This window comes from Phalangium opilio, unplaced genomic scaffold (genome assembly GCF_054372755.1).
Source record: "Phalangium opilio isolate 3A_F unplaced genomic scaffold, DU_Popi_V2 ptg000003l_1, whole genome shotgun sequence".
Lineage (NCBI taxonomy): Eukaryota > Metazoa > Arthropoda > Arachnida > Opiliones > Phalangiidae > Phalangium > Phalangium opilio.
Genome location: NW_028324145.1, coordinates 1,333,688 through 1,358,551, shown reverse-complemented (window position 1 = coordinate 1,358,551; position 24,864 = coordinate 1,333,688). Strand labels below are relative to the sequence as shown.

Here is a 24,864-nt window from a genome sequence, read left to right as displayed (position 1 = left end):
AATTTTTGGGCTTCCGTGGCTCAATGGTTAGCGCGTTCGGCTGTTAACCAATAGGTTGGTGGTTCAAGGCCACCCGGAAGCGGTGTTGTGGGATCTCACATGTAACGTAGAAAGCCAAAGTTTTTCCACAATACCTGACGACCATTTAATTTTTGGGCTTCCGTGGCGCAATGGTTAGCGCGTTCGGCTGGTAACCGAAAGGTTGGTGGTTCAAGCCCACCCGGGAGTGGCGTTGTGGGATCACGAATGTAACGTAGAAAGCCAAAGTTTTTCCAGAATACCTGACGACCATTTAATTTTTGGGCTTCCGTGGCGCAATAATTAGCGCATTCAGCTGTTAATCGAAAGGTTGGTGGTTCGAGCCCACCCGAGAGAGGTGTTGTGGGGTCTCAGATGTAGCGTAAAAAGTCAAAACTTTTCCACAATACGTGACAACCATTTAATTTCTGAGCTTTCGTGGCTCAAAGGTTAGCGCGTTCGGCTGTTAGCCAATAGGTTGGTGGTTCGAGCCCACCCGGGAGCGGTGTTGTGGGATCTCAAATGTAACGTAGAAAGCCAAAGTTTTTCCACAATACCTGACGACCATTTAATTTTTGGGCTTCCGGGGCGCAATGGTTAGCGCGTTCAGCTGTTATTCAAAAGACTGGTGGTTTGAGCCCTTTCGGGAGCGGTGTTGTGAGGTCTCAGATGTGACGTAAAAAGTCAAGGTTTTTCCACAATACCTGACGACCATTTAATTTTTGAGCTTCCGTGGCGCAATGGTTAGCGCGTTCTTCTGTTAATCGAAAGGTTGGTGGTTCGAGCCCACCCGGGAGAGGTGTTGTGGGGTCTCAGATGTAGCGTAAAAAGTCAAAACTTTTCCACAATACGTGACAACGATTTAGTTTCTGAGCTTCCGTGGCTCAATGTTTAGCGCGTTCGGCTGTTAGCCAATAGGTTGGTGGTTCGAGCCCACCCGGGAGCGGTGTTGTGGGATCTCAAATGTAACGTAGAAAGCCAAAGTTTTTCCACAATACCTGACGACCATTTAATTTCTGAGCTTCCGTGGCTCAATGGTTAGCGCGTTCGGCTGTTAACCAATAGTTTGGTAGTTCGAGCCCATCCGGGAGCGGTGTTGTGAGGTCTCAGATGTGACGTAAAAAGTCAAGGTTTTTCCACAATACCTGACGACCATTTAATTTTTGGGCTTCCGTGGCGCAATGATTAGCGCGTTCAGCTGTTAATCGAAAGGTTGAAGGTTCGAGCCCACCCGGGAGAGGTGTTGTGGGGTCTCATATGTAGCGTAGAAAGTCAAAACTTATCCACAATACGTGACAATCATTTAATTTCTGAGCTTCCGTGGCTCAATGGTTAGCGCGTTCGGCTGTTAACCAATAGGTTGGTGGTTCGAGCTCATCCTAGAGCGGTGTTGTGAGGTCTCAGATGTGACGTAAAAAGTCTAGGTTTTTACGCAAAACCTGACGAGCATTTAATTTTTGGGCTTCCGTGGCGCAATGGTTAGCGCGTTCTGCTGTTGACCCATAGGTTGGTGGTTCGAGCCCAGCCGGGAGCGGTGTTGTGGGATCTCAAATGTAACGTAGAAAGCCAAAGTTTTTCCACAATACCTGACGACCATTTAATTTCTGAGCTTCCGTGGCTCAATGGTTAGCGCGTTCAGCTGTTAATCGAAAGGTTGGTGGTTGTGGGGTCTCAAATGTAACGTAGAAAGACAAAGTTTTTCCACAATACCTGACAACCATTTAATTTCTGAGCTTCCGTGGCTCAATGGTTAGCGCGTTCGGCTGTTAGCCAATAGGTTGGTGCTTCAAGCATACCCGGGAGCGGTGTTGTGGGATCTCGAATGTAACGTAGAAAGCCAAATTTTTCCACAATACCTGACGACCATTTAATTTTTGGGCTTCCGTGGCGCAATGGTTAGCGCGTTCGGCTGTTAACCGAAAGGTTGGTGGTTCAAGCCCATCCGGGAGCGGTGTTGTGACGTCTCAGATGTTACGTAAAAAGTCAAGGTTTTTCCACAATACCTGACGACCATTTAATTTTTGGGCTTCCGTGGCTCAATGGTTAGCGCGTTCGGCTGTTAACCAATAGGTTGGTGGTTCAAGGCCACCCGGAAGCGGTGTTGTGGGATCTCACATGTAACGTAGAAAGCCAAAGTTTTTCCACAATACCTGACGACCATTTAATTTTTGGGCTTCCGTGGCGCAATGGTTAGCGCGTTCGGCTGGTAACCGAAAGGTTGGTGGTTCAAGCCCACCCGGGAGTGGCGTTGTGGGATCACGAATGTAACGTAGAAAGCCAAAGTTTTTCCAGAATACCTGACGACCATTTAATTTTTGGGCTTCCGTGGCGCAATAATTAGCGCATTCAGCTGTTAATCGAAAGGTTGGTGGTTCGAGCCCACCCGAGAGAGGTGTTGTGGGGTCTCAGATGTAGCGTAAAAAGTCAAAACTTTTCCACAATACGTGACAACCATTTAATTTCTGAGCTTTCGTGGCTCAAAGGTTAGCGCGTTCGGCTGTTAGCCAATAGGTTGGTGGTTCGAGCCCACCCGGGAGCGGTGTTGTGGGATCTCAAATGTAACGTAGAAAGCCAAAGTTTTTCCACAATACCTGACGACCATTTAATTTTTGGGCTTCCGGGGCGCAATGGTTAGCGCGTTCAGCTGTTATTCAAAAGACTGGTGGTTTGAGCCCTTTCGGGAGCGGTGTTGTGAGGTCTCAGATGTGACGTAAAAAGTCAAGGTTTTTCCACAATACCTGACGACCATTTAATTTTTGAGCTTCCGTGGCGCAATGGTTAGCGCGTTCTTCTGTTAATCGAAAGGTTGGTGGTTCGAGCCCACCCGGGAGAGGTGTTGTGGGGTCTCAGATGTAGCGTAAAAAGTCAAAACTTTTCCACAATACGTGACAACGATTTAGTTTCTGAGCTTCCGTGGCTCAATGTTTAGCGCGTTCGGCTGTTAGCCAATAGGTTGGTGGTTCGAGCCCACCCGGGAGCGGTGTTGTGGGATCTCAAATGTAACGTAGAAAGCCAAAGTTTTTCCACAATACCTGACGACCATTTAATTTCTGAGCTTCCGTGGCTCAATGGTTAGCGCGTTCGGCTGTTAACCAATAGTTTGGTAGTTCGAGCCCATCCGGGAGCGGTGTTGTGAGGTCTCAGATGTGACGTAAAAAGTCAAGGTTTTTCCACAATACCTGACGACCATTTAATTTTTGGGCTTCCGTGGCGCAATGATTAGCGCGTTCAGCTGTTAATCGAAAGGTTGAAGGTTCGAGCCCACCCGGGAGAGGTGTTGTGGGGTCTCATATGTAGCGTAGAAAGTCAAAACTTATCCACAATACGTGACAATCATTTAATTTCTGAGCTTCCGTGGCTCAATGGTTAGCGCGTTCGGCTGTTAACCAATAGGTTGGTGGTTCGAGCTCATCCTAGAGCGGTGTTGTGAGGTCTCAGATGTGACGTAAAAAGTCTAGGTTTTTACGCAAAACCTGACGAGCATTTAATTTTTGGGCTTCCGTGGCGCAATGGTTAGCGCGTTCTGCTGTTGACCCATAGGTTGGTGGTTCGAGCCCAGCCGGGAGCGGTGTTGTGGGATCTCAAATGTAACGTAGAAAGCCAAAGTTTTTCCACAATACCTGACGACCATTTAATTTCTGAGCTTCCGTGGCTCAATGGTTAGCGCGTTCAGCTGTTAATCGAAAGGTTGGTGGTTGTGGGGTCTCAAATGTAACGTAGAAAGACAAAGTTTTTCCACAATACCTGACAACCATTTAATTTCTGAGCTTCCGTGGCTCAATGGTTAGCGCGTTCGGCTGTTAGCCAATAGGTTGGTGCTTCAAGCATACCCGGGAGCGGTGTTGTGGGATCTCGAATGTAACGTAGAAAGCCAAATTTTTCCACAATACCTGACGACCATTTAATTTTTGGGCTTCCGTGGCGCAATGGTTAGCGCGTTCGGCTGTTAACCGAAAGGTTGGTGGTTCAAGCCCATCCGGGAGCGGTGTTGTGACGTCTCAGATGTTACGTAAAAAGTCAAGGTTTTTCCACAATACCTGACGACCATTTAATTTTTGGGCTTCCGTGGCTCAATGGTTAGCGCGTTCGGCTGTTAACCAATAGGTTGGTGGTTCAAGGCCACCCGGAAGCGGTGTTGTGGGATCTCACATGTAACGTAGAAAGCCAAAGTTTTTCCACAATACCTGACGACCATTTAATTTTTGGGCTTCCGTGGCGCAATGGTTAGCGCGTTCGGCTGGTAACCGAAAGGTTGGTGGTTCAAGCCCACCCGGGAGTGGCGTTGTGGGATCACGAATGTAACGTAGAAAGCCAAAGTTTTTCCAGAATACCTGACGACCATTTAATTTTTGGGCTTCCGTGGCGCAATAATTAGCGCATTCAGCTGTTAATCGAAAGGTTGGTGGTTCGAGCCCACCCGAGAGAGGTGTTGTGGGGTCTCAGATGTAGCGTAAAAAGTCAAAACTTTTCCACAATACGTGACAACCATTTAATTTCTGAGCTTTCGTGGCTCAAAGGTTAGCGCGTTCGGCTGTTAGCCAATAGGTTGGTGGTTCGAGCCCACCCGGGAGCGGTGTTGTGGGATCTCAAATGTAACGTAGAAAGCCAAAGTTTTTCCACAATACCTGACGACCATTTAATTTTTGGGCTTCCGGGGCGCAATGGTTAGCGCGTTCAGCTGTTATTCAAAAGACTGGTGGTTTGAGCCCTTTCGGGAGCGGTGTTGTGAGGTCTCAGATGTGACGTAAAAAGTCAAGGTTTTTCCACAATACCTGACGACCATTTAATTTTTGAGCTTCCGTGGCGCAATGGTTAGCGCGTTCTTCTGTTAATCGAAAGGTTGGTGGTTCGAGCCCACCCGGGAGAGGTGTTGTGGGGTCTCAGATGTAGCGTAAAAAGTCAAAACTTTTCCACAATACGTGACAACGATTTAATTTCTGAGCTTCCGTGGCTCAATGTTTAGCGCGTTCGGCTGTTAGCCAATAGGTTGGTGGTTCGAGCAAACCCGGGAGCGGTGTTGTGGGATCTCAAATGTAACGTAGAAAGCCAAAGTTTTTCCACAATACCTGACGACCATTTAATTTCTGAGCTTCCGTGGCTCAATGGTTAGCGCGTTCGGCTGTTAACCAATAGTTTGGTAGTTCGAGCCCATCCGGGAGCGGTGTTGTGAGGTCTCAGATGTGACGTAAAAAGTCAAGGTTTTTCCACAATACCTGACGACCAATTAATTTTTGAGCTTCCGTGGCGCAATGGTTAGCGCGTTCTTCTGTTAATCGAAAGGTTGGTGGTTCGAGCCCACCCGGGAGAGGTGTTGTGGGGTCTCAGATGTAGCGTAAAAAGTCAAAACTTTTCCACAATACGTGACAACGATTTAATTTCTGAGCTTCCGTGGCTCAATGTTTAGCGTGTTCGGCTGTTAACCAATAGGTTGGTGGTTCGGGCCCACCCGGGAGCGGTGTTGTGAGTTCTCAGATGTGACGTAATATGTCAGAGTTTTTCCACAATACCTGACGAATATTTAATATTTGGGCTTCCTTGGCGCAATGGTTAGCGCGTTTGGCTGTTAACAGAAAGGTTGGTGGTTCGAGCACACCCGGGAGCGGTGCTATGAGGTCTCAGATGTTACGTAAAAAGTCAAAGTTTTTCCACAATACCGGACGACCATTTAATTTCAGAACTTCCGTGGCTCAATGGCTAGCGCTTTCGGCTTTTAACCGAAATTTTGGTTTTTCGAGCCCATCCGGGAGCGTTTTGTGAGGTCTCAGATGTAACGTAAAAAGTCAGAGTTTTTCCACAATACATGACGACCATTTAATATTTAGGCTTCCGTGGCGCAATGGTTAGCGCGTTCAGCTGCTATTCAAAAGACTGGTGGTTTGAGCCCTCCCGGGAGCGGTGTTGTGACGTCTCGAATGTAACGTAAAATGTCAGAGTTTTTCCACAATACCTGACGAACATTTAATTTTTGGGCTTCCGTGGCGCAATAATTAGCGCGTTCAGCTGTTAATCGAAAGGTTGGTGGTTCGAGCCCACCCGGGAGAGGTTTTGTGGGGTCTCAGATGTAGCGTAAAATGTCAAAACTTTTCCACAATACGTAACAACCATTTAATTTCTGAGCTTCCGTGGCTCAATGCTTAGCGCGTTCGGCTGTTAGCCAATAGGTTGGTGGTTCGAGCCCACCCGGGAGCGGTGTTGTGGGATCTCAAATGTAACGTAGAAAGCCAAAGTTTTTCCACAATACCTGACGACCATTTATTTTTTGGGCTTCCTTGGCGCAATGGTTAGCGCGTTCGGCTGTTAACCGAAAGGTTGGTGGTTCGAGCCCAACCGAGAGAGGTGTTGTAGGGTCTCAGATGTAAAGTAATAAGTCATAACTTATCCACAATACGTGACAACCATTTAATTTCTGAGCTTCCGTGGCTCAATGGTTAGCGCGTTCGGCTGTTAACCAATAGGTTGGTGGTTCGAGCCCACCCGGGAGCGATGGTGTGGGATCTCAAATGTAACGTAGAAAGCCAAAGTTTTGCCACAATACCTGACGACCATTAAATTTTTGGGCTTTCTTGGCGCAATGGTTAGCGCGTTCGGCTGTTAACCGAAAGGTTGGTGGTTCGAGCCCAACCGGAATAGGTGTTGTGACGTCTCAGATGTGACGTAAAAAGCCAAGGTTTTTTCCACAACACCTGACGACCATTTAATTTTTGGGCTTCCGTGGCGCAATGGTTAGCGCGTTCGTCTTTTAACCAATAGGTTGGTGGTTCGAGCCCATCCGGGAGCGGTGTAGTGAGGTCTCAGATGTAACGTAAAATGTCAGAGTTTTTCCACAATACCTGACGAACATTTAATTTTTGGGCTTCCGTGGCGCAATCGTTAGCGCGTTCGGCTGTTAACAGAAAGGTTGGTGGTTCGAGCACACCCGGGAGCGGTGCTATGAGGTCTCAGATGTTACGTAAAAAGTCAAAGTTTTTCCACAATACCGGACGCCCATTTAATTTTTGGGCTTCCGTGGCGCAATGGTTAGCGCGTTCAGCTGCTATTCAAAAGCCTGGTGGTTTGAGCCCTCCCGGGAGCGGTGTTGTGACGTCTCAGATGTAACATAAAATGTCAGAGTTTTTCCACAATACCTGACGAACATTGAAATTTTGGGCTTCCGTGGCGCAATGGTTAGCGCGTTCAGCTGTTAATCGAAAGGTTGGTGGTTCGAGCCCACCCGGGAGAGGTGTTGTGGGGTCTCAGATGTAGCGTAAAAAGTCAAAACTTTTCCACAATACGTGACAACCATTTTATTTCTGAGCCTCCGTGGCTCAATGGTTAGCGCGTTCGGCTGTTAACTAATAGGTTAGTGGTTCGAGCCCACCCGGGAGCGGCGTTGTGGGATCTCATATGTAACGTAGAAAGCCAAAGTTTTTCCACAATACCTGACGATCATTTAATTTTTGGGCTTCCGTGGCGCAATGGTTAGGGCGTTCGGCTGTTAACCAATAGGTTGGTGGTTCGAGCCCACCCGGGCGCGGTGTTGTGGGATCTCAAACGTAACGTGGAAAGCCAAAGTTTTTCCACAATACCTGACGACCATTTAATTTTTGGGCTTACGTGGCGCAATGATTAGCGCGTTCAGCTGTTAATCGAAAGGTTGAAGGTTCGAGCCCACCCGGGAGAGGTGTTGTGGGGTCTCAGATGTAGCGTAAAAAGTCAAAACTTTTCCACAACGCGCGTTCAGCAGTTAACAAATAATTTAGTGGTTCGAGCCCACCCGGGAGCGGCGTTGTGGGATCTCAAACGTAACGTAGAAAGCCAAAGTTTTTCCACAATACCTGACGACCATTTAATTTTTGGGCTTCCGTGGCGCAATGGTTAACGCGTTCGGCTGTTAACCTATAGGTTGGTGGTTCGAGCCCACCCGGAAGCGGTGTTTTGGGATCTCAAATGTAACGTAGAAAGCCAAAGTTTTTCCACAATACGTGACGACCATTTAATTTCTGAGCTTTCGTGGCTCAATGGTTAGCGCGTTCGGCTGTTAACCAATAGGTTGGTGGTTAGAGCCCATCCGGGAGCGGTGTTGTGAGGTCTCAGATGTGACGTAAAATGTCAAGGTTTTTCCACAATACCTGACGAACATTGAATTTTTGGGCATCCGTGGCGCAATGGTTAGCGCGTTCAGCCGTTAATCGAAAGGTTGGTGGTTCGAGCCCAACCGGGAGAGGTGTTGTGGGGTCTCAGATGTAGCGTAAAAAGTCAAAACTTTTCCACAATACGTGACAACCATTTAATTTCTGAGCTTCCGTGGCTCAATGGTTAGCGCGTTCGGCTGTTAACTAATAGGTTAGTGGTTCGAGCCCACCCGGGAGCGGCGTTGTGGGATCTCATATGTAACGTAGAAAGCCAAAGTTTTTCCACAATACCTGACGATCATTTAATTTTTGGGCTTCCGTGGCGCAATGGTTAGGGCGTTCGGCTGTTAACCAATAGGTTGGTGGTTCGAGCCCACCCGGGCGCGGTGTTGTGGGATCTCAAACGTAACGTGGAAAGCCAAAGTTTTTCCACAATACCTGACGACCATTTAATTTTTGGGCTTACGTGGCGCAATGATTAGCGCGTTCAGCTGTTAATCGAAAGGTTGAAGGTTCGAGCCCACCCGGGAGAGGTGTTGTGGGGTCTCAGATGTAGCGTAAAAAGTCAAAACTTTTCCACAACGCGCGTTCAGCAGTTAACAAATAATTTAGTGGTTCGAGCCCACCCGGGAGCGGCGTTGTGGGATCTCAAACGTAACGTAGAAAGCCAAAGTTTTTCCACAATACCTGACGACCATTTAATTTTTGGGCTTCCGTGGCGCAATGGTTAACGCGTTCGGCTGTTAACCAATAGGTTGGTGGTTCGAGCCCACCCGGGAGCGGTGTTTTGGGATCTCAAATGTAACGTAGAAAGCCAAAGTTTTTCCACAATACGTGACGACCATTTAATTTCTGAGCTTTCGTGGCTCAATGGTTAGCGCGTTCGGCTGTTAACCAATAGGTTGGTGGTTAGAGCCCATCCGGGAGCGGTGTTGTGAGGTCTCAGATGTGACGTAAAATGTCAAGGTTTTTCCACAATACCTGACGAACATTGAATTTTTGGGCATCCGTGGCGCAATGGTTAGCGCGTTCAGCCGTTAATCGAAAGGTTGGTGGTTCGAGCCCAACCGGGAGAGGTGTTGTGGGGTCTCAGATGTAGCGTAAAAAGTCAAAACTTTTCCACAATACGTGACAACCTTTTAATTTCTGAGCTTCCGTGGCTGAATGGTTAGCGCGTTCGGCTGTTAACCAATAGGTTGTTGGTTAGAGCCCATCCGGGAGCGGTGTTGTGAGGTCTCAGATGTGACGTAAAAAGTCAAGGTTTTTCCACAATACCTGACGAACATTGAATTTTTGGGCTTCCGTGGCGCAATGGTTAGCGCGTTCAGCCGTTAATCGAAAGGTTGGTGGTTCGAGCCCAACCGGGAGAGGTGTTGTGGGGTCTCAGATGTAGCGTAAAAAGTCAAAACTTTTCCACAATACGTGACAACCATTTAATTTCTGAGCTTCCGTTGCTGAATGGTTAGCGCGTTCGGCTGTTAACCAATAGGTTGTTGGTTAGAGCCCATCCGGGAGCGGTGTTGTGAGGTCTCAGATGTAACGTAAAATGTCAGAGTTTTTCCACAATACCTGACGAACATTTAATTTTTGGGCTTCCGTGGCGCAATTATTAGCGCGTTCAACTGTTAATCGAAAGGCTGGTGGTTCAGGCCCACCCGGAAGAGGTGTTGTGGGGTCTCAGATGTAGCGTAAAAAGTCAAAACCTATCCACAATACGTGACAACCATTTAATTTCTGAGCTTCCGTGGCTCAATGGTTAGCGCGTTCGGCTGTTAACCAATAGGTTGGTGGTTCGAGCCCACCCGGGAGCGATGGTGTGGGATCTCAAATGTAACGTAGAAAGCCAAAGTTTTGCCACAATACCTGACGACCATTAAATTTTTGGGCTTCCTTGGCGCAATGGTTAGCGCGTTCGGCTGTTAACCGAAAGGTTGGTGGTTCGAGCCCAACCGGAAGAGGTGTTGTAGGGTCACACATGTAACGTAAAAAGTCATAACTTATCCACAATACCTGACAACCATTTAATTTCTGAGCTTCCGTGGCTCAAAGGTTAGCGCGTTCGGCTGTTAACCAATAGGTGTGTGGTTCGAGCCCTCCCGGGAGCGGTTTTGTGACGTCTCAGATGTGACGTAAAAAGGCAAGGTTTTTTCCACAACACCTGACGACCATTTAATTTTTGGTCTTCCGTGGCGCAATGGTTAGCGCGTTCGGCTGTTAACCAATAGGTTGGTGGTTCGAGCCCATCCGGGAGCGGTGTTGTGAGGTCTCAGATGTAACGTAAAATGTCAGAGTTTTTCCACAATACCTGACGAACATTTAATTTTTGGGCTTCCGTGGCGCAATGATTAGCGCGTTCAGCTGTTAACCGAAAGGTTGGTGGTTCGAGCCCATCCGGGAGCGGTGTTGTGACGTCTCAGATGTAACGTAAAATGTCAAAACTTTTCCACAATATGTGACAACCACTTAAATTCTGAGCTTCCGTGGCTCAATGGTTAGCGAATTCGGCTGTTAACCAATAGGTTGGTGGTTCGAGCCCACCCGGGAGCGGTATTTTGGGATCTCAAATGTAACGTTGAAAGCCAAAATTTTTCCACAATACCTGACGACCATTTAATTTTTGGGCCTCCGTGGCGCAATGGTCAGCGCGTTCAGCTGTTAACCGAAAGGTTGGTGGTTCGAGCCCATCCGGGAGCGGTGTTGTGACGTCTCAGATGTAACGTAAAATGTCAGAGTTTTTCCACAATACCTGACGAACATTTAATTTTTGGGCTTCCGTGGCGCAATTATTAGCGCGTTCAACTGTTAATCGAAAGGCTGGCGGTTCAAGCCCACCCGGAAGAGGTGTTGTGGGGTCTCAGATGTAGTGTAAAAAGTCAAAACCTATCCACAATACGTGACAACCATTGAATTTCTGAGCTTCCGTGGCTCAATGGTTAGCGCGTTCGGCTGTTAACCAATAGGTGTGTGGTTCGAGCTCACCCGGGAGCGGTTTTGTGACGTCTCAAATGTAACGTAGAAAGACAAGGTTTTTTCCACAACACCTGACGACCATTTAATTTTTGGTCTTCCGTGGCGCAATGGTTAGCGCGTTCGGCTGTTAACCAATAGGTTGGTGGTTCGAGCCCATCCGGGAGCGGTGTTGTGAGGTCTCAGATGTAACGTAAAATGTCAGAGTTTTTCCACAATACCTGACGAACATTTAATTTTTGGGCTTCCGTGGCGCAATGATTAGCGCGTTCAGCTGTTAACCGAAAGGTTGGTGGTTCGAGCCCATCCGGGAGCGGTGTTGTGACGTCTCAGATGTAACGTAAAATGTCAAAACTTTTCCACAATATGTGACAACCACTTAAATTCTGAGCTTCCGTGGCTCAATGGTTAGCGAATTCGGCTGTTAACCAATAGGTTGGTGGTTCGAGCCCACCCGGGAGCCGTATTTTGGGATCTCAAATGTAACGTTGAAAGCCAAAATTTTTCCACAATACCTGACGACCATTTAATTTTTGGGCCTCCGTGGCGCAATGGTCAGCGCGTTCAGCTGTTAACCGAAAGGTTGGTGGTTCGAGCCCATCCGGGAGCGGTGTTGTGACGTCTCAGATGTAACGTAAAATGTCAGAGTTTTTCCACAATACCTGACGAACATTTAATTTTTGGGCTTCCGTGGCGCAATTATTAGCGCGTTCAACTGTTAATCGAAAGGCTGGCGGTTCAAGCCCACCCGGAAGAGGTGTTGTGGGGTCTCAGATGTAGTGTAAAAAGTCAAAACCTATCCACAATACGTGACAACCATTTAATTTCTGAGCTTCCGTGGCTCAATGGTTAGCGCGTTCGGCTGTTAACCAATAGGTTGGTGGTTCGAGCCCACCCGGGACCGGTGGTGTGGGATCTCAAATGTAACGTAGAAAGACAAAGTTTTGCCACAATACCTGACGACCATTAAATTTTTGGGCTTCCTTGGCTCAAAGGTTAGCGCGTTCGGCTGTTAACGAATAGGTGTGTGGTTCGAGCCCATCCGGGAGCGGTGTTGTGACGTCTCAGATGTGACGTAAAAAGTCAAGGTTTTTTCCACAGCACCTGACGACCATTCAATTTTTGGGCTTCCGTGGCGCAATGATTAGCGCGTTCAGCTGTTAATCGAAAGGTTGAAGGTTCGAGCCCACCCGAGAGAGGTGTTGTGGGGTCTCAGATGTAGCGTAAAAAGTCAAAACTTTTCCGCAATACGTGACAACCATTTAAATTCTGAGCTTCCGTGGCTCAATGGTTAGCGCGTTCGCCTGTTAACCAATAGGTTGGTGGTTCGAGCCCATCCGGGAGCGGTGTTGTGACGTCTCAGATGTGACGTAAAAAGTCAAGGTTTTTCCACAATACCGGACGACCATTTAATTTTTGGGCTTCCGTGGCGCAATCGTTAGCGCGTTCGGCTGTTAACAGAAAGGTTGGTGGTTCGAGCACACCCGGGAGCGGTGCTATGAGGTCTCAGATGTTACGTAAAAAGTCAAAGTTTTTCCACAATACCGGACGACCATTTAATTTTTGGGCTTCCGTTGCGCAAAGGTTAGCGCGTTCAGCTGCTGTTCAAAAGACTGGTGGTTTGAGCCCTCCCGGGAGCGGTGTTGTGACGTCTCAGATGTAACATAAAATGTCAGAGTTTTTCCACAATACCTGACGAACATTGAATTTTTGGGCTTCCGTGGCGCAATGGTTAGCGCGTTCAGCTGTTAATCGAAAGGTTGGTGGTTCGAGCCCACCCGGGAGAGGTGTTGGGGGGTCTCAGATGTAGCGTAAAAAGTCAAAACGTTTCCGCAATACGTGACAACCATTTAATTTCTGAGCCTCCGTGGCTCAATGGTTAGCGCGTTCGGCTGTTAACCAATAGGTTAGTGGTTCGAGCCCACCCGGGAGCGGCGTTGTGGGATCTCAAATGTAACGTAGAAAGCCAAAGTTTTTCCACAATACCTGACGATCATTTAATTTTTGGGCTTCCGTGGCGCAATGGTTAGGGCGTTCGGCTGTTAACCAATAGGTTGGTGGTTCGAGCCCTCCCGGGCGCGGTGTTGTGGGATCTCAAACGTAACGTAGAAAGCCAAAGTTTTTCCACAATACCTGATGACCATTTAATTTTTGGGCTTCCGTGGCGCAATGATTAGCGCGTTCAGCTGTTAATCGAAAGGTTGAAGGTTCGAGCCCACCCGGGAGAGGTGTTGTGGGGTCTCAGATGTAGCGTAAAAATTCAAAACTTTTCCACAATACGTGACAACCATTTAATTTCTGAGCTTCCGTGGCTCAATGGTTAGCGCTTTCGGCTGTTAACCAATAGATTGGTGGTTCGAGCCCATCCGGGAGCGGTGTTGTGAGGTCTCAGATGTGACGTAAAAAGTCAAGGTTTTTACACAATACCTGACGAGAATTTAATTTTTGGGCTTCCGTGGCGCAATGGTTAGCGCGTTCAGCAGTTAACAAATAGGTTAGTGGTTCGAGCCCACCCGGGAGCGGCGTTGTGGGATCTCAAACGTAACGTAGAAAGCCAAAGTTTTTCCACAATACCTGACGAACATTTAATTTTTGGGCTTCCGTGGCGCAATGGTTAACGCGTTCGGCTGTTAACCAATAGGTTGGTTTTTCGAGCCCACCCGGGAGCGGTGTTGTGGGATCTCAAATGTAACGTAGAAAGCCAAAGTTTTTCCACAATACGTGACGACCATTTAATTTCTGAGCTTCCGTGGCTCAATGGTTAGCGCGTTCGGCTGTTAACCAATAGGTTGGTGGTTCGAGCCCATCCGGGAGCGGTGGTGTGAGGTCTCAGAAGTGACGTAAAAAGTCAAGGTTTTTCCACAATACCTGACGAACATTTAATTCTTGGGCTTCCTTGGCGCAACGGTTAGCGCGTTCGGCTGTTAACCGAAAGGTTGGTGGTTCGAGCCCAACCGGGAGAGGTGTTGTAGGGTCTCAGATGTGAAGTAAAAAGTCAAGGTTTTTACACAATACCTGACGAGCATTTAATTTTTGGGCTTCCGTGGCTCAATGGTTAGCGCGTTCGGCTGTTAACCTAAAGGTTGGTGCTACGAGCCCATCCGGGAGCGGTGTTGTGACGTCTCAGATGTAACGTAAAATGTCAGAGTTTTTCCACAATACCTGACGAACATTTAATTTTTGGGCTTCCTTGGCGCAATTATTAGCGCGTTCAACTGTTAATCGAAAGGCTGGTGGTTCAAGCCCACCCGGAAGAGGTGTTGTGGGGTCTCAGATGTAGCGTAAAAAGTCAAAACTTATCCACAATACGTGACAAACATTTAATTTCTGAGCTTCCGTGGCTCAATGGTTAGCGCGTTCGGCTGTTAACCAATAAGTTGGTGGTTCGAGCCCACCCGGGAGCGGTGGTGTGGGATCTCATATGTAACGTAGAAAGCCAAAGTTTTGCCACAATACCTGACGACCATTAAATTTTTGGGCCTTCTTGGCGCGATTGTTAGTGCGTTCGGCTGTTAACCGAAAGGTTGGTGGTTCGAGCCCAACCGGAAGAGGTGTTGTAGGGTCTCAGATGTAACGTAAAAAGTCATAACTTATCTACAATACCTGACAACCATTTAATTACTGAGCTTCCGTGGCTCAAAGGTTAGCGCGTTCGGCTGTTAACCAATAGGTGTGTGGTTCGAGCCTACCGGGAGCGGTGTTGTGACGTCTCAGATGTGACGTAAAAAGTCAAGGTTTTTTCCACAACACCAGACGACCATTTAAATTTTGGGCTTCCGTGGCGCAATGGTTAGCGCGTTCGGCTGTTAACCAATAGGTTGGTGGTTCGAGCCCATCCGGTAGCGGTGTTGTGAGGTCTCAGATGTAACGTAAAATGTCAGAGTTTTTCCACAATACCTGACGAACATTTAATTTTTGGGCTTCCGTGGCGCAATGATTAGCGCGTTCAGCGGTTAATCGAAAGGTTGAAGGTTCGAGCCCACCCGGGAGAGGTGTTGTAGGGTCTCAGATGTAACGTAAAATGTCTTAACTTATCTACAATACCTGACAACCATTTAATTTCTGAGCTTCCGTGGCTCAAAGGTTAGCGCGTTCGGCTGTTAACCAATAGGTGTGTGGTTCGAGCCCATCCGGGAGCGGTGTTGTGACGTCTCAGATGTGACGTAAAAAGTCAAGGTTTTTTCCACAACACCTGACGACCATTTAAATTCTGAGCTTCCGTGGCTCAATGGTTAGCGAATTCGGCTGTTAACAAATAGGTTGGTGGTTCGAGCCCACCCGGGAGCGGTGTTTTGGTATCTCAAATGTAACGTTGAAAGCCAAAATTTTTCCACAATACCTGACGAGCATTTAATTTTTGGGCTTCCGTGGCGCAATGGTCAGCGCGTTCAGCTGTTAACCGAAAGGTTGGTGGTTCGAGCCCATCCGGGAGCGGTGTTGTGACGTCTCAGATGTAACGTAAAATGTCAGAGTTTTTCCACAATACCTGACGAACATTTAATTTTTGGGCTTCCGTGGCGCAATGGTTAGCGCGTTCGGCTGTTAACCGAAAGGTTGGTGGTTCGAGCCCAACCGGAAGAGGTGTTGTAGGGTCTCAGATGTAACGTAAAAAGTCATAACTTATCCACAATACCTGACAACCATTTGATTTCTGAGCTTCCGTGGCTCAAAGGTTAGCGCGTTCGGCTGATAACAAATAGGTTGGTGGTTCGAGCCCATCCGGGAGCGGTGTTGTGAGGTCTCAGATGTGACGTAAAAAGTCAAGGTTTTTTCCACAACACCTGACGACCATTTAATTTTTGGGCTTCCGTGGCGCAATGGTTAGCGCGTTCGGCTGTTAACCTATAGGTTGGTGGTTCGAGCCCATCCGGGAGCGGTGTTGTGAGGTCTCAGATGTAACGTAAAATGTCAGAGTTTTTCCACAATACCTGACGAACATTTAATTTTTGGGCTTCCGTGGCGCAATGATTAGCGCGTTCAGCTGTTAATCGAAATTTTGAAGGTTCGAGCCCACTCGGGAGAGGTGTTGTGGGGTCTCAGATGTAGCGTAAAAAGTCAAAACTTTTCCACAATACGTGACAACCATTTAATTTCTGAGCTTCCGTGGCTCAATGGTTAGCGCGTTCGGCTGTTAACCAATTGGTTGGTGGTTCGAGCCCATCCGGGAGCGGTGTTGTGAGGTCTCAGATGTGAAGTAAAAAGTCAAAGTTTTACCTCAATACCTGACGACCAATTAATATTTGGCCTCCGTTGCGCAATGGTTAGCGCGTTCGGCTGTTAACCGAAAGGTTGGTGGTTCGAGCCCACCCGGGAGCGGTGTTGTGGGATCTCTAATGTAACGTAAAAAGCCAAAGTTTTTCCACAATACCTGACGACCATTTTTTTTTTGGGCGTCCGTGGCGCAATGGTTAGCGCGTTCGGCTGTTAACCGAAAGGTTGGTGGTTCGAGCCCATCCGGGAGCGGTGTTGTGACGTTTCAGATGTTACGTAAAATGTCAGAGTTTTTCCACAATACCTGACGAACATTTAATTTTTGGGCTTCCGTGGCGCAATGGTTAGCGCGTTCAGCTGTTAATCGAAAGGTTGGTGGTTCGAGCCCATCCGGGAGCGGTGTTGTGAGGTCTCGGATGTGAAGTAAAAAGTCAAAGTTTTACCTCAATACCTGACGAAAATTTAATTTTTGGGCTTCAGTGGCGCAATGGTCAGCGCGTTCAACTGTTAACCGAAAGGTTGGTGGTTCGAGCCCTCCCGGGAGCGGTGTTGTGTCGTCTCAGATATAACGTAAAATGTCAGAGTTTTTCCACAATACCTGACGAACATTTAATTTTTGGGCGTCCGTGGCGAATGGTTAGCGCGTTCGGCTGTTAACCGAAAGGTTGGTGGTTCGAGCCCTCCCGGGAGCGGTGTTGTGACGTCTCAGATGTAACGTAAAATGTCAGAGTTTTTCCACAATACCTGACGAGCATTTAATATTTGGGCTTCCGTGGCGCAATGGTTAGGGCGTTCAGCTGTTAATCGAAAGGTTGGTGGTTCGAGCCCACCCGGGAGACGTGTTGTGAGGTCTCAGATATAGCGTGAAAAGTCAAACTTTTTCCATAATACGTGATAACCATTTATTTTCTGGTCTTTCGTGGCTCAATGGTTAGCGCGTTCGGCTGTTAACCAATAGGTTAGTGGTTCGAGCCCACCCGGGAGCGGCGTTGTGGGATCTCAAATGTAACGTAGAAAGCCAAAGTTTTTCCACAATACCTGACGATCATTTAATTTTTGGGCTTCCGTGGCGCAATGGTTAGGGCGTTCGGCTGTTAACCAATAGGTTGGTGGTTCGAGCCCTCCCGGGCGCGGTGTTGTGGGATCTCAAACGTAACGTAGAAAGCCAAAGTTTTTCCACAATACCTGATGACCATTTAATTTTTGGGCTTCCGTGGCGCAATGATTAGCGCGTTCAGCTGTTAATCGAAAGGTTGAAGGTTCGAGCCCACCCGGGAGAGGTGTTGTGGGGTCTCAGATGTAGCGTAAAAATTCAAAACTTTTCCACAATACGTGACAACCATTTAATTTCTGAGCTTCCGTGGCTCAATGGTTAGCGCTTTCGGCTGTTAACCAATAGGTTGGTGGTTCGAGCCCATCCGGGAGCGGTGTTGTGAGGTCTCAGATGTGACGTAAAAAGTCAAGGTTTTTACACAATACCTGACGAGCATTTAATTTTTGGGCTTCCGTGGCGCAATGGTTAGCGCGTTCAGCAGTTAACAAATAGGTTAGTGGTTCGAGCCCACCCGGGAGCGGCGTTGTGGGATCTCAAACGTAACGTAGAAAGCCAAAGTTTTTCCACAATACCTGACGACCATTTAATTTTTGGGCTTCCGTGGCGCAATGGTTAACGCGTTCGGCTGTTAACCAATAGGTTGGTTTTTCGAGCCCACCCGGGAGCGGTGTTGTGGGATCTCAAATGTAACGTAGAAAGCCAAAGTTTTTCCACAATACGTGACGACCATTTAATTTCTGAGCTTCCGTGGCTCAATGGTTAGCGCGTTCGGCTGTTAACCAATAGGTTGGTGGTTCGAGCCCATCCGGGAGCGGTGGTGTGAGGTCTCAGAAGTGACGTAAAAAGTCAAGGTTTTTCCACAATACCTGACGAACATTTAATTCTTGGGCTTCCTTGGCGCAACGGTTAGCGCGTTCGGCTGTTAACCGAAAGGTTGGTGGTTCGAGCCCAACCGGGAGAGGTGTTGTAGGGTCTCAGATGTGAAGTAAAAAGTCAAGGTTTTTACACAATACCTGACGAGCATTTAATTTTTGGGCTTCCGTGGCTCAATGGTTAGCGCGTTCGGCTGTTAACCTAAAGGTTGGTGCTACGAGCCCATCCGGGAGCGGTGTTGTGACGTCTCAGATGTAACGTAAAATGTCAGAGTTTTTCCACAATACCTGACGAACATTTAATTTTTGGGCTTCCTTGGCGCAATTATTAGCGCGTTCAACTGTTAATCGAAAGGCTGGTGGTTCAAGCCCACCCGGAAGAGGTGTTGTGGGGTCTTAGATGTAGCGTAAAAAGTCAAAACTTATCCACAATACGTGACAAACATTTAATTTCTGAGCTTCCGTGGCTCAATGGTTAGCGCGTTCGGCTGTTAACCAATAAGTTGGTGGTTCGAGCCCACCCGGGAGCGGTGGTGTGGGATCTCATATGTAACGTAGAAAGCCAAAGTTTTGCCACAATACCTGACGACCATTAAATTTTTGGGCCTTCTTGGCGCGATTGTTAGTGCGTTCGGCTGTTAACCGAAAGGTTGGTGGTTCGAGCCCAACCGGAAGAGGTGTTGTAGGGTCTCAGATGTAACGTAAAAAGTCATAACTTATCTACAATACCTGACAACCATTTAATTTCTGAGCTTCCGTGGCTCAAAGGTTATCGCGTTCGGCTGTTAACCAATAGGTGTGTGGTTCGAGCCTACCGGGAGCGGTGTTGTGACGTCTCAGATGTGACGTAAAAAGTCAAGGTTTTTTCCACAACACCAGACGACCATTTAAATTTTGGGCTTCCGTGGCGCAATGGTTAGCGCGTTCGGCTGTTAACCAATAGGTTGGTGGTTCGAGCCCATCCGGTAGCGGTGTTGTGAGGTCTCAGATGTAACGTAAAATGTCAGAGTTTTTCCACAATACCTGACGAACATTTAATTTTTGGGCTTCCGTGGCGCAATGATTAGCGCGTTCAGCGGTTAATCGAAAGGTTGAAGGTTCGAGCCCACCCGGGAGAGGTGTTGTAGGGTCTCAGATGTAACGTAAAATGTCTTAACTTATCTACAATACCTGACAACCATTTAATTTCTGAGCTTCCGTGGCTCAAAGGTTAGCGCGTTCGGCTGTTAACCAATAGGTGTGTGGTTCGAGCCCATCCGGGAGCGGTGTTGTGACGTCTCAGATGTGACGTAAAAAGTCAAGGTTTTTTCCACAACACCTGACGACCATTTAAATTCTGAGCTTCCGTGGCTCAATGGTTAGCGAATTCGGCTGTTAACAAATAGGTTGGTGGTTCGAGCCCACCCGGGAGCGGTGTTTTGGGATCTCAAATGTAACGTTGAAAGCCAAAATTTTTCCACAATACCTGACGAGCATTTAATTTTTGGGCTTCCGTGGCGCAATGGTCAGCGCGTTCAGCTGTTAACCGAAAGGTTGGTGGTTCGAGCCCATCCGGGAGCGGTGTTGTGACGTCTCAGATGTAACGTAAAATGTCAGAGTTTTTCCACAATACCTGACGAACATTTAATTTTTGGGCTTCCGTGGCGCAATGGTTAGCGCGTTCGGCTGTTAACCGAAAGGTTGGTGGTTCGAGCCCAACCGGAAGAGGTGTTGTAGGGTCTCAGATGTAACGTAAAAAGTCATAACTTATCCACAATACCTGACAACCATTTGATTTCTGAGCTTCCGTGGCTCAAAGGTTAGCGCGTTCGGCTGATAACAAATAGGTTGGTGGTTCGAGCCCATCCGGGAGCGGTGTTGTGAGGTCTCAGATGTGACGTAAAAAGTCAAGGTTTTTTCCACAACACCTGACGACCATTTAATTTTTGGGCTTCCGTGGCGCAATGGTTAGCGCGTTCGGCTGTTAACCTATAGGTTGGTGGTTCGAGCCCATCCGGGAGCGGTGTTGTGAGGTCTCAGATGTAACGTAAAATGTCAGAGTTTTTCCACAATACCTGACGAACATTTAATTTTTTAGCTTCCGTGGCGCAATGATTAGCGCGTTCAGCTGTTAATCGAAATTTTGAAGGTTCGAGCCCACTCGGGAGAGGTGTTGTGGGGTCTCAGATGTAGCGTAAAAAGTCAAAACTTTTCCACAATACGTGACAACCATTTAATTTCTGAGCTTCCGTGGCTCAATGGTTAGCGCGTTCGGCTGTTAACCAATAGGTTGGTGGTTCGAGCCCATCCGGGAGCGGTGTTGTGAGGTCTCAGATGTGAAGTAAAAAGTCAAAGTTTTACCTCAATACCTGACGACCAATTAATATTTGGCCTCCGTTGCGCAATGGTTAGCGCGTTCGGCTGTTAACCGAAAGGTTGGTGGTTCGAGCCCACCCGGGAGCGGTGTTGTGGGATCTCTAATGTAACGTAAAAAGCCAAAGTTTTTCCACAATACCTGACGACCATTTTTTTTTGGGCGTCCGTGGCGCAATGGTTAGCGCGTTCGGCTGTTAACCGAAAGGTTGGTGGTTCGAGCCCATCCGGGAGCGGTGTTGTGACGTTTCAGATGTTACGTAAAATGTCAGAGTTTTTCCACAATACCTGACGAACATTTAATTTTTGGGCTTCCGTGGCGCAATAATTAGCGCGTCCAGCTGTTAATCGAAAGGTTGGTGGTTCGAGCCCACCCGGGAGCGGTGTTGTGCAATCTCAAATGTAACGTAGAAAACCAAAGTTTTTCCACAATACCTGACTACCATTTAATTTTTGGGCTTCCTTGGCGCAATGGTTAGCGCGTTCGGCTGTTAACCGAAAGGTTGGTGGTTCGAGCCCTCCCGGGAGCGGTGTTGTGACGTCTCAGATGTAACGTAAAATGTCAGAGTTTTTCCACAATACCTGACGAGCATTTAATATTTGGGCTTCCGTGGCGCAATGGTTAGCGCGTTCAGCTGTTAATCGAAAGGTTGGTGGTTCGAGCCCATCCGGGAGCGGTGTTGTGAGGTCTCGGATGTGAAGTAAAAAGTCAAAGTTTTACCTCAATACCTGACGAAAATTTAATTTTTGGGCTTCAGTGGCGCAATGGTCAGCGCGTTCAACTGTTAACCGAAAGGTTGGTGGTTCGAGCCCTCCCGGGAGCGGTGTTGTGTCGTCTCAGATATAACGTAAAATGTCAGAGTTTTTCCACAATACCTGACGAACATTTAATTTTTGGGCGTCCGTGGCGAATGGTTAGCGCGTTCGGCTGTTAACCGAAAGGTTGGTGGTTCGAGCCCTCCCGGGAGCGGTGTTGTGACGTCTCAGATGTAACGTAAAATGTCAGAGTTTTTCCACAATACCTGACGAGCATTTAATATTTGGGCTTCCGTGGCGCAATGGTTAGCGCGTTCAGCTGTTAATCGAAAGGTTGGTGGTTCGAGCCCACCCGGGAGACGTGTTGTGAGGTCTCAGATATAGCGTGAAAAGTCAAACTTTTTCCATAATACGTGATAACCATTTATTTTCTGGTCTTTCGTGGCTCAATGGTTAGCGCGTTCGGCTGTTAACCAATAGCTTGGTGTTTCGAGCCCACCCGGGAACGGTGTTTTTACCTCTCCGTGTGACGTAGTCCAGGAGAGGTTCTGTAACGGCCGTGTCTGTCTGTGTGTCTGTCTGTCTGTCTGTGTGTGTGTCTGTCTGTCTGTGTGTGTGTCTGTCTGTCCGTTGTTACACCCACGTGACCGCGTTCGCAGTTTGCGTATCGGAGCAAACGTGTTGGCCATTTCCGAACTGCTTTCACAGTCACGGAAATGGCTCCTCTACTTGAGTTCTCACACCACCATCTTCTGGTCTTTGTCCATCCCACACGGACACCAGTCTGTTCTTACTGGCTTCTAATCACCACCATCTTCTGGTCTTTGTCCATCCCACACGGACACCAGTCTGTTCTTACTGGCTTCTAATCACCACCATCTTCTGTTCTTTGTCAATCACACATTTACACCAGTCTGCACTTACACTGGCTTCTAACACCACCATCCACTGGTCTTCCGTCTATTCCACATAGACACCAATCTGTATCATTGGCTTCTACTCCATTATCATCGTTTGGTTTTAGGATATACGCGGCGATCAGCTAGGGTTACGAGAAACGTCTAGCCCCCCTAAGGTGGGATCGCCACCAAAGGTTTTCGCAATTGCGCTTTTTCCTTACTATTATAATGGAAACGAATCGTATATATACCCCAAATTTGAAAAAAGCGGGCAAGAGGGGTACCCTTCACTTTAAACGTCAATATTAGCAAAGTTTGAGAAGATAATAGGTATAACTTTATTTTAAACGATTTAACTATTATTAATGTTAATTATTGAAGATTAAAATAATTAAAAATAATTATATTTATTTAAATATTAAAGATAAACCTCTCGTGCAAAGAGAGAGATTATCATTGCCTCCTATATCTACCAAGGCCCGTGCATGCGATATATTTCCTTCATTGCCTCCTATATCTATCAAGGCCCGTGCATTGTGATATATTTCATTCATTGCCTCCTATATCTATCAAGGCCCGTGCATTGTGATATATTTCATTCATTGCCTCCTATATCTATCAAGGCCCGTGCATTGCGATATATTTTTCAAAACAACAACAAAAATGGGAAACCCCAACTCAGAAACATAACGTTTTCATTGGATACTTAAGTTTATATAATCTTCTTGACACGGAGAGGTAATATTTTGGTTTTCCCAACTTGTTGGATCTCAAATGTAACGTAAATAGCCAAAGTTTTTCCGCAATACCTGACGACCATTTCTTTTGGGCGTCCGTGGCGCAATGGTTAGCGCGTTCGGCTGTTAACCGAAAGGTTGGTGGTTCGAGCCCTCCCGGGAGCGGTGTTGTGACGTCTCAGATGTAACGTAAAATGTCAGAGTTTTTCCAAAATACCTGACGAGCATTTAATTTTTGGGCTTCCGTGGCGCAATGGTTAGCGCGTTCAGCTTTTAATCGAAAGGTTGGTGGTTCGAGCCCACCCGGAAGAGGTGTTGTGGGGTCTCAGATGTAGCGTAAAAAGTCAAAACTTTTCCAGAATACGTGACAACCATTTAATTTCTGAGCTTCCGTGGCTCAATGGTTAGCGCGTTCGGCTGTTAACCAACAGCTTGGTGTTTCGAGCCCACCCGGGAGCGGTGTTTTTGGATCTCAAATGTAACGTAAATAGCCAAAGTTTTTCCGCAATACCTGACGACCATTTCTTTTGGGCGTCCGTGGCGCAATGGTTAGCGCGTTCGGCTGTTAACCGAAAGGTTGGTGGTTCGAGCCCATCCGGGAGCGGTGTTGTGAGGCCTCAGATGTGAAGTAAAAAGTCGAAGTTTTACCTCAATACCTGACGAAAATTTAATTTTTGGGCTTCAGTGGCGCAATGGTCAGCGCGTTCAGCTGTTAACCGAAAGGTTGGTGGTTCGAGCCCTCCCGGGAGCGGTGTTGTGACGTCTCAGATGTAACGTAAAATGTCAGAGTTTTTCCAAAATACCTGACGAGCATTTAATTTTTGGGCTTCCGTGGCGCAATGGTTAGCGCGTTCAGCTTTTAATCGAAAGGTTGGTGGTTCGAGCCCACCCGGAAGAGGTGTTGTGGGGTCTCAGATGTAGCGTAAAAAGTCAAAACTTTTCCAGAATACGTGACAACCATTTAATTTCTGAGCTTCCGTGGCTCAATGGTTAGCGCGTTCGGCTGTTAATCGAAAGGTTGGTGGTTCGAGCCCATCCGGGAGCGCTGTTGTGAGGTCTCGGATGTGAAGTAAAAAGTCAAAGTTTTACCTCAATACCTGACGAAAATTTAATTTTTGGGCTTCAGTGGCGCAATGGTCAGCGCGTTCAGCTGTTAACCGAAAGGTTGGTGGTTCGAGCCCTCCCGGGAGCGGTGTTGTGTCGTCTCAGATGTAACGTAAAATGTCAGAGTTTTTCCACAATACCTGACGAGCATTTAATTTTTGGGCTTCCGTGGCGCAATGGTTAGCGCGTTCAGCTGTTAATCGAAAGGTTGGTGGTTCGAGCCCACCCGGGAGAGGTGTTGTGAGGTCTCAGATGTAGCGTGAAAAGTCAAACTTTTTCCATAATACGTGATAACCATTTATTTTCTAATCTTTCGTGGCTCAATGGTTAGCGCGTTCAGCTGTTAACCAATAGGTTGGTGGTTTGAGCCCACCCGGGAGCGGTGTTGTGTGATCTCAAATGTAACGTAGAAAGCCAAAGTTTTTCCACAATACCTGACGACCATTTAATTTTTGGGCTTCCGTGGCGCAATGGTTAGCACGTTCGGCTGTTAACCAATAGGTTGGTGGTTCGAGCCCATCCGGGAGCGGTGTTGTGAGGTCTCAGACGTGACGTAAAAAGTCAAGGTTTTTACACAATACCTGACGAGCATTTAATTTTTGGGCTTCCATGGCACAATGGTTAGCGCGTTCAGCTGTTAATCGAAAGGTTGGTGGTTCGAGCCCACCCGGGAGAGGTGTTGTGGGGTCTCAAATGTAACGTAGAAAGCCAAAGTTTTTCCACAATACCTGACAACAATTTAATTTCTGAGCTTCCGTGGCTCAATGGTTAGCGCGTTCGGCT

The 24,864-nt window shown here is 47.5% G+C and overlaps 3 non-coding genes across 3 annotated transcripts; all 3 read left to right on the top strand.

The window, feature by feature from the left end:
* The first annotated feature begins 156 nt into the window (after positions 1-156).
* Positions 157-229, top strand: TRNAT-GGU (transfer RNA threonine (anticodon GGU)). Its single transcript has one exon. It is a non-coding gene; the product is annotated as a tRNA-Thr (tRNA).
* Positions 230-2,190: 1,961 nt separating this feature from the next.
* TRNAT-GGU (transfer RNA threonine (anticodon GGU)) lies at positions 2,191-2,263 on the top strand. Its single transcript has one exon. It is a non-coding gene; the product is annotated as a tRNA-Thr (tRNA).
* Positions 2,264-4,224: 1,961 nt separating this feature from the next.
* On the top strand, positions 4,225-4,297 carry TRNAT-GGU (transfer RNA threonine (anticodon GGU)). Its single transcript has one exon. It is a non-coding gene; the product is annotated as a tRNA-Thr (tRNA).
* Positions 4,298-24,864: the final 20,567 nt, after the last annotated feature.